The 11042-nt window shown below is 46.1% G+C and overlaps 1 long non-coding RNA gene across 1 annotated transcript; it reads left to right on the top strand.

The window, feature by feature from the left end:
* The first annotated feature begins 1787 nt into the window (after positions 1 to 1787).
* On the top strand, positions 1788 to 5119 carry LOC147355532 (uncharacterized). Its single transcript, XR_015144907.1, has 2 exons — positions 1788 to 1902; positions 4987 to 5119. It is a non-coding gene; the product is annotated as an uncharacterized LOC147355532 (long non-coding RNA).
* Positions 5120 to 11042: the final 5923 nt, after the last annotated feature.

Raw genomic sequence — 11042 nt, 5'->3', positions numbered from 1 at the left:
ACCGGCTCAGGTTGGGAACCGCCAGAGGAAGGCAGAAAAGAACCCCAGGTGAGTTTCAGGAGCGACTAGGTTCAGGGGGAAAAGGAAGAGAAACGGGCCATAAAAAGAGAAAGGCGGCTTGCCGTGGCAGGGGAGAGAGAGAGGGGCGAGCAAACACAGGTTCATTAATCTGTAGTTCGTCTGCCTTTTCTGTTAGGCGGGTGAACTTGATGAGTTAATTAAGTCGCAGTCTGTAAAACCAGTTTATTTGCATAGCAAACTCCTGGGCCAGTGTGTGCTGTGAGTTGAGTGTGTGTAGGAGCAGACAATTCGGGGGAAATTACAGCCTCATTAATATGCTAATCTGGTTGCAGGCCTGGAACGGAGTTTTGGGTTGGTGGTGCTCCGGGGTGGTGGGTGTTTGGTTGCTTAGCAACCCTTTTCTCCAGGTAACCCTTCTCTGGCTTGCCCTTGATATCCCCCAAAGGATTGCAATGTGGAAGAGGAGGTAAGCGGGGGAAAGCATTCTGTTGTCACAGAACAGTGAGCAAAATAAAAGGCAAACACACACACACACATTCGCACACACCACATTATGCCGGGTGTCTTTACAAACAGGCTCGGGGAGGGGGCAGGGAAGGCTGGGTGGGTGTAACAGACAGACACCAAAATGCAAATGCAGTGTGTGGTCTGTGGAAATAAACACAGGGGTAACACCCTTCTACGCACACACACACACACATTTGTGTGTGCACATAAACACAATTGACAAATGTGTTTTGTTTAACAAATAAACGCACATAATGAGATTCTCAGTTTATGTAATAATACGTGTTCCGTGTCATACCCTCCCATCATACATACACATGCATGCACACACACACGCAGCCATAGCCTATGGGCAGAGTCTTTTCCAAGAACACAATAGATATAAACGCACTAAACACAGTGTGATACTCAGAATGTGCAAATGATAAATAATAATCAATTGTCAAATGCAACACACACACACAATCCACAGAGCTTGAACAGATAGGCCCTGGTAAAAATCACAGGGAGGTGTGTACACATGTAGATGCACAGAAATGTACATGCATCATGTATGATGTCTCTGCAAACCAACAGTGAGTGAATATATATTGGGCATATACACCGTGTGTGACCAGGTATCCCAGGAGGCGCTAGGTACACACACAAACGTGCACACACAGAGGTGTGACAGAGTCTCAGCCCTTTTCTCTTTCCCTTGTCACTGCTAAGCTGAACAAAGTCTGCTTTTTACTTATTTTTTAAAATTTTCTACCTAGAGAAATCTCTCATTCGAAACGATACAGGCACCCCGCCATGTTCACAGCAGCACTACCCACAACAGCTAAGTCACGAAGCAACCCAAACGTCCACACGCCCATTGACGGGTGAATGGATACAGGAGACGTGGCACGCGCGCGCACACACACACACACACACACAGGAATATTACTCAGCCACAAAAAAAAACGGAACAAGGCCATTTGCAGCAACGTGGATGGACCCAGAGACCATCATCCTGTGGAAGAAAATCAGAAAGAGAAAGACAAATACCAGATGACGTCACTTATATGTGGAGTCCAAAATATGACACAACGAACCCGTTTACAAAACAGAAACACCTCACAGACATAGAAGAGAAGATTGTCAAAGCCGGCTTTTTATACTGAATACCCACTGCATCTCCAGATCCCAGGCCCAGTGACTATCTCTGATTTTCCCCTTCCCTTGTGTCTTCCTGCCCCACCCCTCAGCAACATTTTTGACCTGTTTTTATCTGACAGGCAACTTGCAAGATATCCAGGCTTCCCCAGAAAGAGTAAAATACGGGGTCAAAGGTGTTAACGCCTCATCCTGCCATCATGAACAAAGTACCATGCCCAGATGGTCTTACAGGTGAGTTCTACAAATATTAAGAAGCAGAAGCTTCTTGTATTACATAAGTTGTTCCAGAAAAAAAGAAAGAAAAAGGAAAGCTACCCAATTGACATTTTGATAGCAAGTCTGGATAAGAGCACCAGAAAATAGTCACTAGTAATCTGAGAAATGCTAAAACCTAAATGGGAGGAAGTGTATTTCTATCTGCTTGATAAAACCCAGAAGGTTGAGAACATTAACAGCCAGTGAGCACGTGGGAAAATGAAAGCCCTGATGCATGTTGGGGGTGGGGGCTGCAGTTTGAGGAGTAGTATGCCAGCATTTTATGACATGTAATGTTTGCATACATCATACTGCAGAAATCCAATTCCTGAGTATTAACGCCAGAGCACCAGCCATACAGATATATAAAAATACTTATGTTAGGCTGTTCATCTCAATGTTGTTAGTGTAGGCAAATAGGCAAACTTACCGTCCTTCACTTGGTGAGTGGACAGAGGAAACGAGGTGAAGGAAGGCATGGACGATTGTGAAACCCAGAAAAGCAAACCAGAGGTATACATAGCAGCATGATGGCCACAAGAATATTTTTTGTGGAAAGGTAAGACACAATGTGGAGAGCCGTATCACTTACATAAATTGAAAACAATACCAAAGTCTCTCAACAGTTGACTAGGCTAAACAGCAGTCCCCAACCCTCCTGGCACCAGGGACTGGTTTCCTGGAAGATTATTTTTCCACAGATGGCAGGAATAGCGGGAGAAGTTTGGGGATGAGTCAGCACGTTACACTTACTGTGCACTTTATTTCCATTATTATTACATCAGCTTCACCTCAGATCAGCAGGCATTAGATCCTGGAGGTTGGGGATGCCTGGATGAATACCCCAGGGTACATTCATGTAGTGGAGTACTACTCAGCCAGGAAAAGGAATGAAGTGCTGATTCAGGCCACAACACAGATGAATCTCAAAATCATTATACTAAGTGAAAGAAGCCAGACACGAAAGACCACATGCAGTAGGATGGCCCCATTTATATGAAAGCTGAGCACAGGCAGACTTAGTCTGTAGGGGCAGAAAGAAAGCCGGGGCACCCGTGGCAGAGGCGATTCCCAAGAGGTACAAGGGAAATCTTTTTCTGGAGTGATGGGAGTGTTGTACATCTGGATTATGGAGGTTACACAAATAGGTTCATTTGCTAAAATTTATCAAAGTAGATACTCAAAACAGGTACCTGAGTTTACTGAATGTAAATTAGTCCCAACAAAGTTTATTTAAAATGATATTTTATTGTAAACAGTAAAATAAAGCAATAATACTTTAGAATTTTGATGACTATAGCTTTGTGTACATATATCCATGTATCTGTCTCTCTAGGTGTCTGTGTATGTATGCATGCTATGTGTGTGTTTATGGATGTGTGTATAGGACATACACAAGAGTAGGTGTCTGTAGCAGGGAGGAAAAAGAAATTACGAATGGGGAATTGTGGTAGGTTGGCTCATTGTTCCCAGTCCTCATTCCCTGTGTACACTGTGTAAAGTACTTCACATGTGTCATCTCCCTTTTTCTTCCTAAGAACCTCATGAGATAGGTGCTATTGCTCCATTTTATAGATGGGAATCTGAGACCAGAGAGGTTAAGTAATTTGCCCTTGGTCACACAGCTAGCAGGCAATGGAAATCTATGAATATGATCCCAAAGTCTAGGTTCAAGATGAAGGGACTTAACTTCAAAATGTCTTTTAGGATTTTTCCCCTCCATTTGGGTGTTTCTGTCCTGCAAAGACGGTGGCAGAAGTCAGGGAGACCGTTCCGTGATGGAAAACTTAATGTGGCTGAACCTGAGAACATCACCTTGGGGAAGGGCTTTGTCCCTTAAGAAATTATAAATATTTTATTTTCCCCTCTTCCCTCCTTCCTTGTCAGTCCCGAGATGGAGTTATCGACGGGAACCAGGATGATGGACAGATTGGCAGGGTTCTGTATTGATGAGTTAATAGATTGTTGGCTATTTTTTTCATTCTCTGAAAAAAAAAGAAGTCTTGACAGCTGTCTTCACTGTCGTGGGGGTGGGAGAGGCAGCTGCAGAAGGTGATGGAAAGCAAGACCTGGGTCAGGGTGGTGCCCATCAGACAACCACAGCAGCTCGACCTTCAACACTTACCCTGAATCCCACCAGCTTCCATCCTCTTCCCTGATGCCCCTTGTCCAAGGCCCCATCATCTCTTGGCTGATTATCACGAGTTCTTCTCAGTGCCTCAGTGCGTTCTGCAGCCAGCAGGCAGAGCTGTCGCAAAGCATAAACCAGGGACTTGCCTGCTGATACAGTCGATAAGAATTTGCCTGCCAATGCAGGGGACACAGGTTTGATCCCTGGTTGGGGAAGAACTCACGTGCTGCGGAGCAACTAAGCCCCTGTGCCATTACTACTGAGCCTGTGCTCTAGAGCCCTCAAGCTGCAACTGCTGAGCCCATGTGCTGCAACTGCTGAGCCCATGTGCTGCAACTATTGAAGCCCGTGCACCCTGGAGCCTGTGCTCTGTAACAATGAGAAGCCTGTGCACCGAAACTAGAGACTAGCCCCTGCTCACTGCCAACTAGAGAAAAGCCCTCAGAGCAACGAAGACCCAGCGCAGCCAAAAGTAAATAAATAAATAATTTAAAATTATTAAATAAAATTAACTCAGCACAAGCCAGATCCTGTCACTCCACTGTCCCAAGCCCTCAGGCCCCCCACATCACAGCTGAAGCCCCCCCAGTGGCCTCCTGTACACTCTGACCTCACCCTCACCTCAGCTCTCTTCTTTACTCTGCTCTAGACTCAGGCTCCTTGCTCTTCCTTGAACTCCGCAAGGATGGTCCTGTCCTGGAATGTTCACACCTGCTGTTGCCTCTGCCTGGCCTGCCCTTCCTGCAGCTGCTCATCTGACTCTTGCCCTTACCTCCTTCAGGTCTCTGCTCAAAGGACACCCCCACCACAGCCTTCCTTGACTGCTCTGCATAAATACTCCTGCTCCCCATCCAGTTTTATGCTTCTTCACGGCCCTTATAACCTCTTGACATTACTCCTAACTTATCTGTTTGTGTTTCTCTCCCTAGAATGAAAGTTCCATGAGGTCTCCATGAGTTCAAGTGCCACAACTGAAAGATCCTGCGTGCTGCAACGAGACCCGGTGCAGCCAAATAAGTAAATAAATGTTAAAAAAAATAAATAAAATTGAGCTATTAAAAAAAAGATGGAGGCAGATGGATCACAGTCAGAGAAGGGGGTGTGAGGATAGAAGTGGAGATCAGAGAGAGAGAGAAGAGAGAATATGCTAGCTTTTGAAGAGGAGGAGGGGGCTGCGAGCCAAAGAAAGCAGGTGGCATCTAGAAACTGGAAGAAGAAAGGAGGGGATTCAGCCCCAGAGCTTCCAGAATGAAAAGCTTTCTCTGTGAACACCTCGATTTTACTGATGAGAGCCTTGTCATATTTCTGACTTACAGAACTACAAGATAATATATTTTGTGTTGCTCTAAGGGCTTGTAGTCCTCTGTTACAGCAGCTCTAGGAAACTCATGCTTCAGGTAAAGTGCTTATCATGGTGTCTCATGCACGGTAAGCCTTTGGTAGAAGTGAGCTGCTATTATCATTGGTCAAATGTTATCCTTCTCCCCACCTTTGCCATTAAGGCTGGTCAGCCCAGCTATTTCAGATGAAACCTCACCCCCACAGGTAATTTCTAGCTCCTGAAACCCATCCCAGGAGATACCAGGATTGGGGTGGGCTTCCCAGAGCTCCCAAACCTTACTAGGATCCACAGCTGAGCTGGATCTGCACACGGTCTAAAAGCTGCCTCCTGACTCCCCTGCCAAGCGTCCCTCTCACGGCTTCCCCTTCCCTCCCATGCCAGCTCCTTTAATCCCCTCCCCACTAAGCTATTTTTAAACCACTCCCCTTCCCGCTCCCTATTGATCTTCAACCTGTTACTCCCTGAAAGCACTTTGTGGCAGGGACCCAATAAATGCGTCAGATCTTTTGTCACCATCTGTCCCTTGGCTCGTTGAGGTCAGCAGCAGGAGCCCAGGCTGGAGAAGGTATAATCTCTGGCTCTTCCAAGCAAAGGCTGTCAGGGGTTCCGCTTCCTGATGGTGGAATGTATTCCGCCTTCACTGTACAGGAACATCCTTCTGGCCTTAAGGCTGATGGCTGGTCCCAGAAATGGTCCATGGAGTCCTGTGTTCTCGTGCTCTGGGGCTGGGGGCAGCAGGCAGCTTACGCTCAGAGGGTGGCTGTCTGAGCCTCAGCAGAGGAGGAAGCTACTAGCAGGGGCTGTCTGAAGGGGATGCAGTATATATATATTTAGAATTATTATTATTTGTTGTTGTTCAGTTGCTAAGTCATGTCCGACTCTTTGCGACTTTATGGACTGCAGCATGCCAGGCTTCCCTGTCCTTCACTATCTCCCAGAGTTTGCTCAGACTCATGTTCACTGAGTCAGAGATGCCATCAAACCATCTCATTCTCTGTCGTTCCCTTCTCCTCTTGCCCTCAATCTTCTGTAGCATCAGGGTCTATTCCAATGAGTTGGCTCTTAGCATCAGGTAGCCAAAATACTGGGGTTTCAGCTTCAGCATCAGCATCAGTCCTTCCAAAGAATATTCAACGTTGATTTCCTTTTAGGATTGACTGGTTTGATCTCCTTGCTGTCCAATGGACTCTCAAGAGTCTTCTCCAGCACCACAAATTATAAATGTATTTATCTCATACTCACTCATATGGCATTTACTTTGTACTAGGCACTATATTTTATTTTTAAGTGCTATCCAAGTATTAACTGGGCTTCCCTGGTGGCTCAGATGGTGAAGAATCTGCCTGCAATGTGGGAGACCAAGGTTCAATCCCTGGGTTGGGAAGATCCCCTGGAGAAGGGAATGGCTACCCACTCCAGTATTCAGGCCTGCAGAATCCCATGGACAGAGTAGCCTGGCAGGCTACAGTCCATGGGGTCGCAAAGAATCAGACATGACTGAGTGACTTTCACTTCCAAGTATTAACTTATTAACTTTCACATCAACAACGTGGAGCTGCTGCAGTTACAGTATTCTCTGTATTTTCAGATGGGGAAATGGAGGTATAGAAAGGTTAAGTAATTTGCCCAAAGTCACACAGCCTGTCAGGAGTGGAGGTGAGATTTGAACCCAGGCAGGATGTGTGTTTCACCATTACACTCTGTTCATCTCCATCAGTGGTAACAAGAGTTCATGTTCTTTTTGAGATGTGAGTCTCATTTCTAGATCCCCTCCTGGCATCCTCCCCTTCCCTACTTATGATTACCCTACCTTGTCAGTCCTGGGTGGGTCTCCATAAATTTCCAGTCTGGGCTCAGCTGCCCAGAATTTGCCTGGTGCTCCCCAACCTTCCCTATCATGGTCATTGTCATTTAACATCTGCCACCAATGGGTGATCTTCCCAACACTCCCGGAAGCAGGGGCTGTGAACATTCCCCCCATGTCACAGGTGAGAAAACCAAGGTTCTAGTGTGGGACTATTGATCCATCCTGGACCATCCTGTCTTCCTATGCACAAGTCACCTCACCCCATCCTCCATCTTCCCCAGAGACAGAGCTTGGCCAACTTGCCCATCAACAATTATCCATTGGCCAGAGCTGAGGAATGGTGTCCCCTTCAGGCAGGGCTGTGCTCTGCATCAGCTGCAGTCTCTGCTCCCTGATGATTCACACTTCTCACTTCTCTACTGTTACCTGAGATTGCAAGGGACCTCTGATCCCTGGTGGGGGCAGCTTGTTGGTGGAAGCCTTCTCCCAACTCCCATGTCCCTGGGTGTCCCCCAGGGTGCCCAACTCCGAGCCCAGCCCGCGGAAAGCTGGTGCCCATAGGGTCCATGAAGTTGGCCAAAGGGACCTCCACAAGGCCCAACTCCAACATGGGTGCCCAGGAAGAGGAAGAGAAGGGGGTGGGTGGGTTGAAATAACAGGAAAGTGTCGGGATGGGGTGTGGAGGGGGGAGAAAGCAGAGCTCCGTAATTATAGAGGAAGAGGCAGTGATAAAATGATAATGGGCGCGTTTTGACCCGGGCTAACCAGTTCCGGAGCTGTGAAGTAACTCCCAGACGCGTGATGGAGGGCAAGGGGCTGCCGCCCGGGCTGCTGCTGAAACGGCGCTTTCACAAACAAGACGTAAATTGGATGCAAACATCTAATTAACCTTCTCCCTCAGTTCCTTCTCCGCGGAGGGGGAGGCAGCCCTCCCAGGGCTCCCTGCCTTCCCTCAGGGGATGGATTTGAGGGGAAGAGAAGGAGGAGGGGAGGTGAGAGAGAGAGAAAGGAAGCCAAGTCTTTTTTTTTTTTTTTTAATCAGCTCCCCTCGGGGTGAGGGCTGAGCTAAACCTCCAGCAGGGTTGGTTTTCTCAGCGGCCTCAGACTTGATCTGAGATCTGCATTCCTGTTTAATCGGCCCCAGTAAGCTCATGTTATTCAGTAGGGCCTGGTATGGGAAAACTGAGAATTTGGTTTTTGTTTTTCTCCTTGGTGGGGATGCGGTGCTGCAGAGCCTGCTTCCTGTGGGGATGCTCCAGGCTTTTGAGTCCTCTGGGCACAGAGAATGAGGGTCATCTGAGGTAGTAGCTGTAAGAGTGTGCAAGACTCTGTGCTTCCAATGCAGGGGATGCAGGTTCAATCCCTGATCGGGGAACTAAGAGCCCACGTACTCCACAGCATGGCCAAATAAAAAAAGAGTGTGCAGTTGAAGCTCACCCAAACTCCATCCCTGATGGCTATGTGATTCTGGGAGCCTTGACTCATCTGTCTGCACTTCATTCATTCACTGATAAATATTTATTGAACTCCCACTGAGTGCCAGGCTTTGCTCTAGGTGCTGGAAATACACTGGTGAACAAAACAGATCAAAGACAGAAAACAAACCAAACAAGAAGAAATTCTGTCTTCCTGGGGCTTTGAAGGGTGTGTGGGTGGTGGGCTGGAAGATAGACAAGAGAGGGTGAGCTGGCATGTGTTTAAGAGCATGAACGGCCAGAGTTCCTGCCTTAGTTCTTCTACTTACTAGCTATGTGACCCTGCATATGTTTTTCAATCTCTCTGTGATCATTTCCATTTCTTTTAATTTAATTTTAAAATAGTAACATATCAGATCAGATCAAATCAGTTGCTCAGTCGTGTCCGACTCTTTGCGACCCCATGAATCGCAGCATGCCAGGCCTCCCTGTCCATCACCAACTCCCAGAGTTCACTGAGACTCACGTCCATTGAGTCAGTGATGCCATCCAGCCATCTCATCCTGTCATCCCCTTCTCCTCTTGCCCCCAATCCCTCCGAGCATCAGAGTCTTTTCCAATGAGTCAACTCTTCGCATGAGGTGGCCAAAGTACTGGAGTTTCAGCTTTAACATCATTCCTTCCAAAGAAATCCCAGGGCTGATCTCCTTCACAATGGACTGGTTGGATCTCCTTGCAGTCCAAGGGACTCTCAAGAGTCTTCTCCAACACCACAGTTCAAAAGCATCAATTCTTCAGCTCTCAGCCTTCTTCACAGTCCAAATCTCACATCCATACATGACCACAGGAAAAACCATAGCCTTGACTAGACGAACCTTTGTTGGCAAAGTAATATCTCTGCTTTTGAATATGCTATTTAGGCTGGTCATAACTTTCCTTCCAAGGAGTAAGCGTCTTTTAATTTCACGGCTGCAGTTACCATCTGTAACATATAGGAATCTTGAAAAACTAGCGCAAAACTTCTGTATAACCTTAAGCATTAACATGTTCTGCTTACTCTCTCTGTCTCTATTGTTTTTCCCCAAACCTTTCTGAGAGTGAGTTACAGACATGGTACCTCGTTACCCCTAACTGCTTCAATGTCTGTTTCCTAAAAACAAATATATTCTCTTATAAAACCACAGTACTACAATCAGAATCAGGAAATAAACATTGATACAATACTATTATCTAATCACTATCTTACTTAGAGCTTGTCCTGATAATATCCTTCATAGCAAAGAATTTCTGGAATCACATATTGCATTCAGTGTCATATCTTTTCAGCTTCTCTTCATTTGGAATCAGTTCTCCCAAGTGTCAGTCACTCAGTCATGTCAGACTCTTTGCGACCCCATCCACGGACTATAGTCTGCCAGGCCCCCCTGTCCATGGGATTGTCCAGGCAAGACTACTGGAATGGATTGCCATTCCCTTCTCCAAGGGGATCTTCTTATCCAGCAATCGAAACCAGATCTCCTGCTTTGTAGGCAGATCCTTTACCATCTGGGTCACTAGGGAAGTCCAAGACATTGATTTTTTTCAAACTTTTTCTTTTATACTGGAGTATAGCCGATTAACAATGTTGTGATACTTTCAGGTGACCAGCGAAGGGACTCAGCCATACATACACATGTATCCATTCTCCCCCGGGCTCCCCTGCCATCTGGGCTGCCACATAACATTGAGCAAAGTTCTGTATGCTATACAGTAGGTCCTTGTTGGTTATCCATTTTAAAAACAGCAGTGTGTACATGGACATTGATGGTTTTTAATTGATCAAATGTAAGCTCTGTAAGATGCCCCTCAATTTGTGTGTATCTGACGTTGCTTATGATTTGAATCAGATTGTGCATTATGGCAGGCGCCAAATATAGGTGATACTATGTTCTTCTTGGTACATTGTATCAGGAGGCACAAGATGCTGATTTGTTCTATTTCTGGTGATGTTAACTTTGGTCACTTGCTTTGGGTGGTATCTACCAAGTTTTCCCACTGAAGACTTAGTATTTTCTCTCTTTAGAAACATTGTGGAGAGATGCTTGTAGATGACGTAAGTATCTAGTTATTCTTCAGACTTTGGTTTAACATCATTTGATGATTCTTGCCTGAATCAGTTATGATGATGGTATTTCCCAAATGCAGATCTTCTAACTCCAATCTTCCATCTACATTTATTAATTAGACTTCTACTGTAAAGAAGAGAATTCTATAACCATTTTTGTGTTTACTATGTCACCATGGGCGCATGGACTCTTATTTTATTCAATACGCAGTAATCTTTTACTGTCATTATTTATTTGGATGCTCAGTTCGTCTAGATATGGTCAATGGGAGCCCTTTGAGCTGGCTCCTGTGCCCTGTGATGGATACCCATGATTC

This window comes from Bos grunniens, chromosome 17 (genome assembly GCF_055505025.1).
Source record: "Bos grunniens cultivar Pamir isolate PY7600 chromosome 17, Bosgru_T2T1.0, whole genome shotgun sequence".
Classification (NCBI taxonomy): domain Eukaryota; kingdom Metazoa; phylum Chordata; class Mammalia; order Artiodactyla; family Bovidae; genus Bos; species Bos grunniens.
The sequence above is the reverse complement of the archived record's forward strand: the minus strand, read 5'-3'. Positions and strand labels throughout refer to the sequence as shown.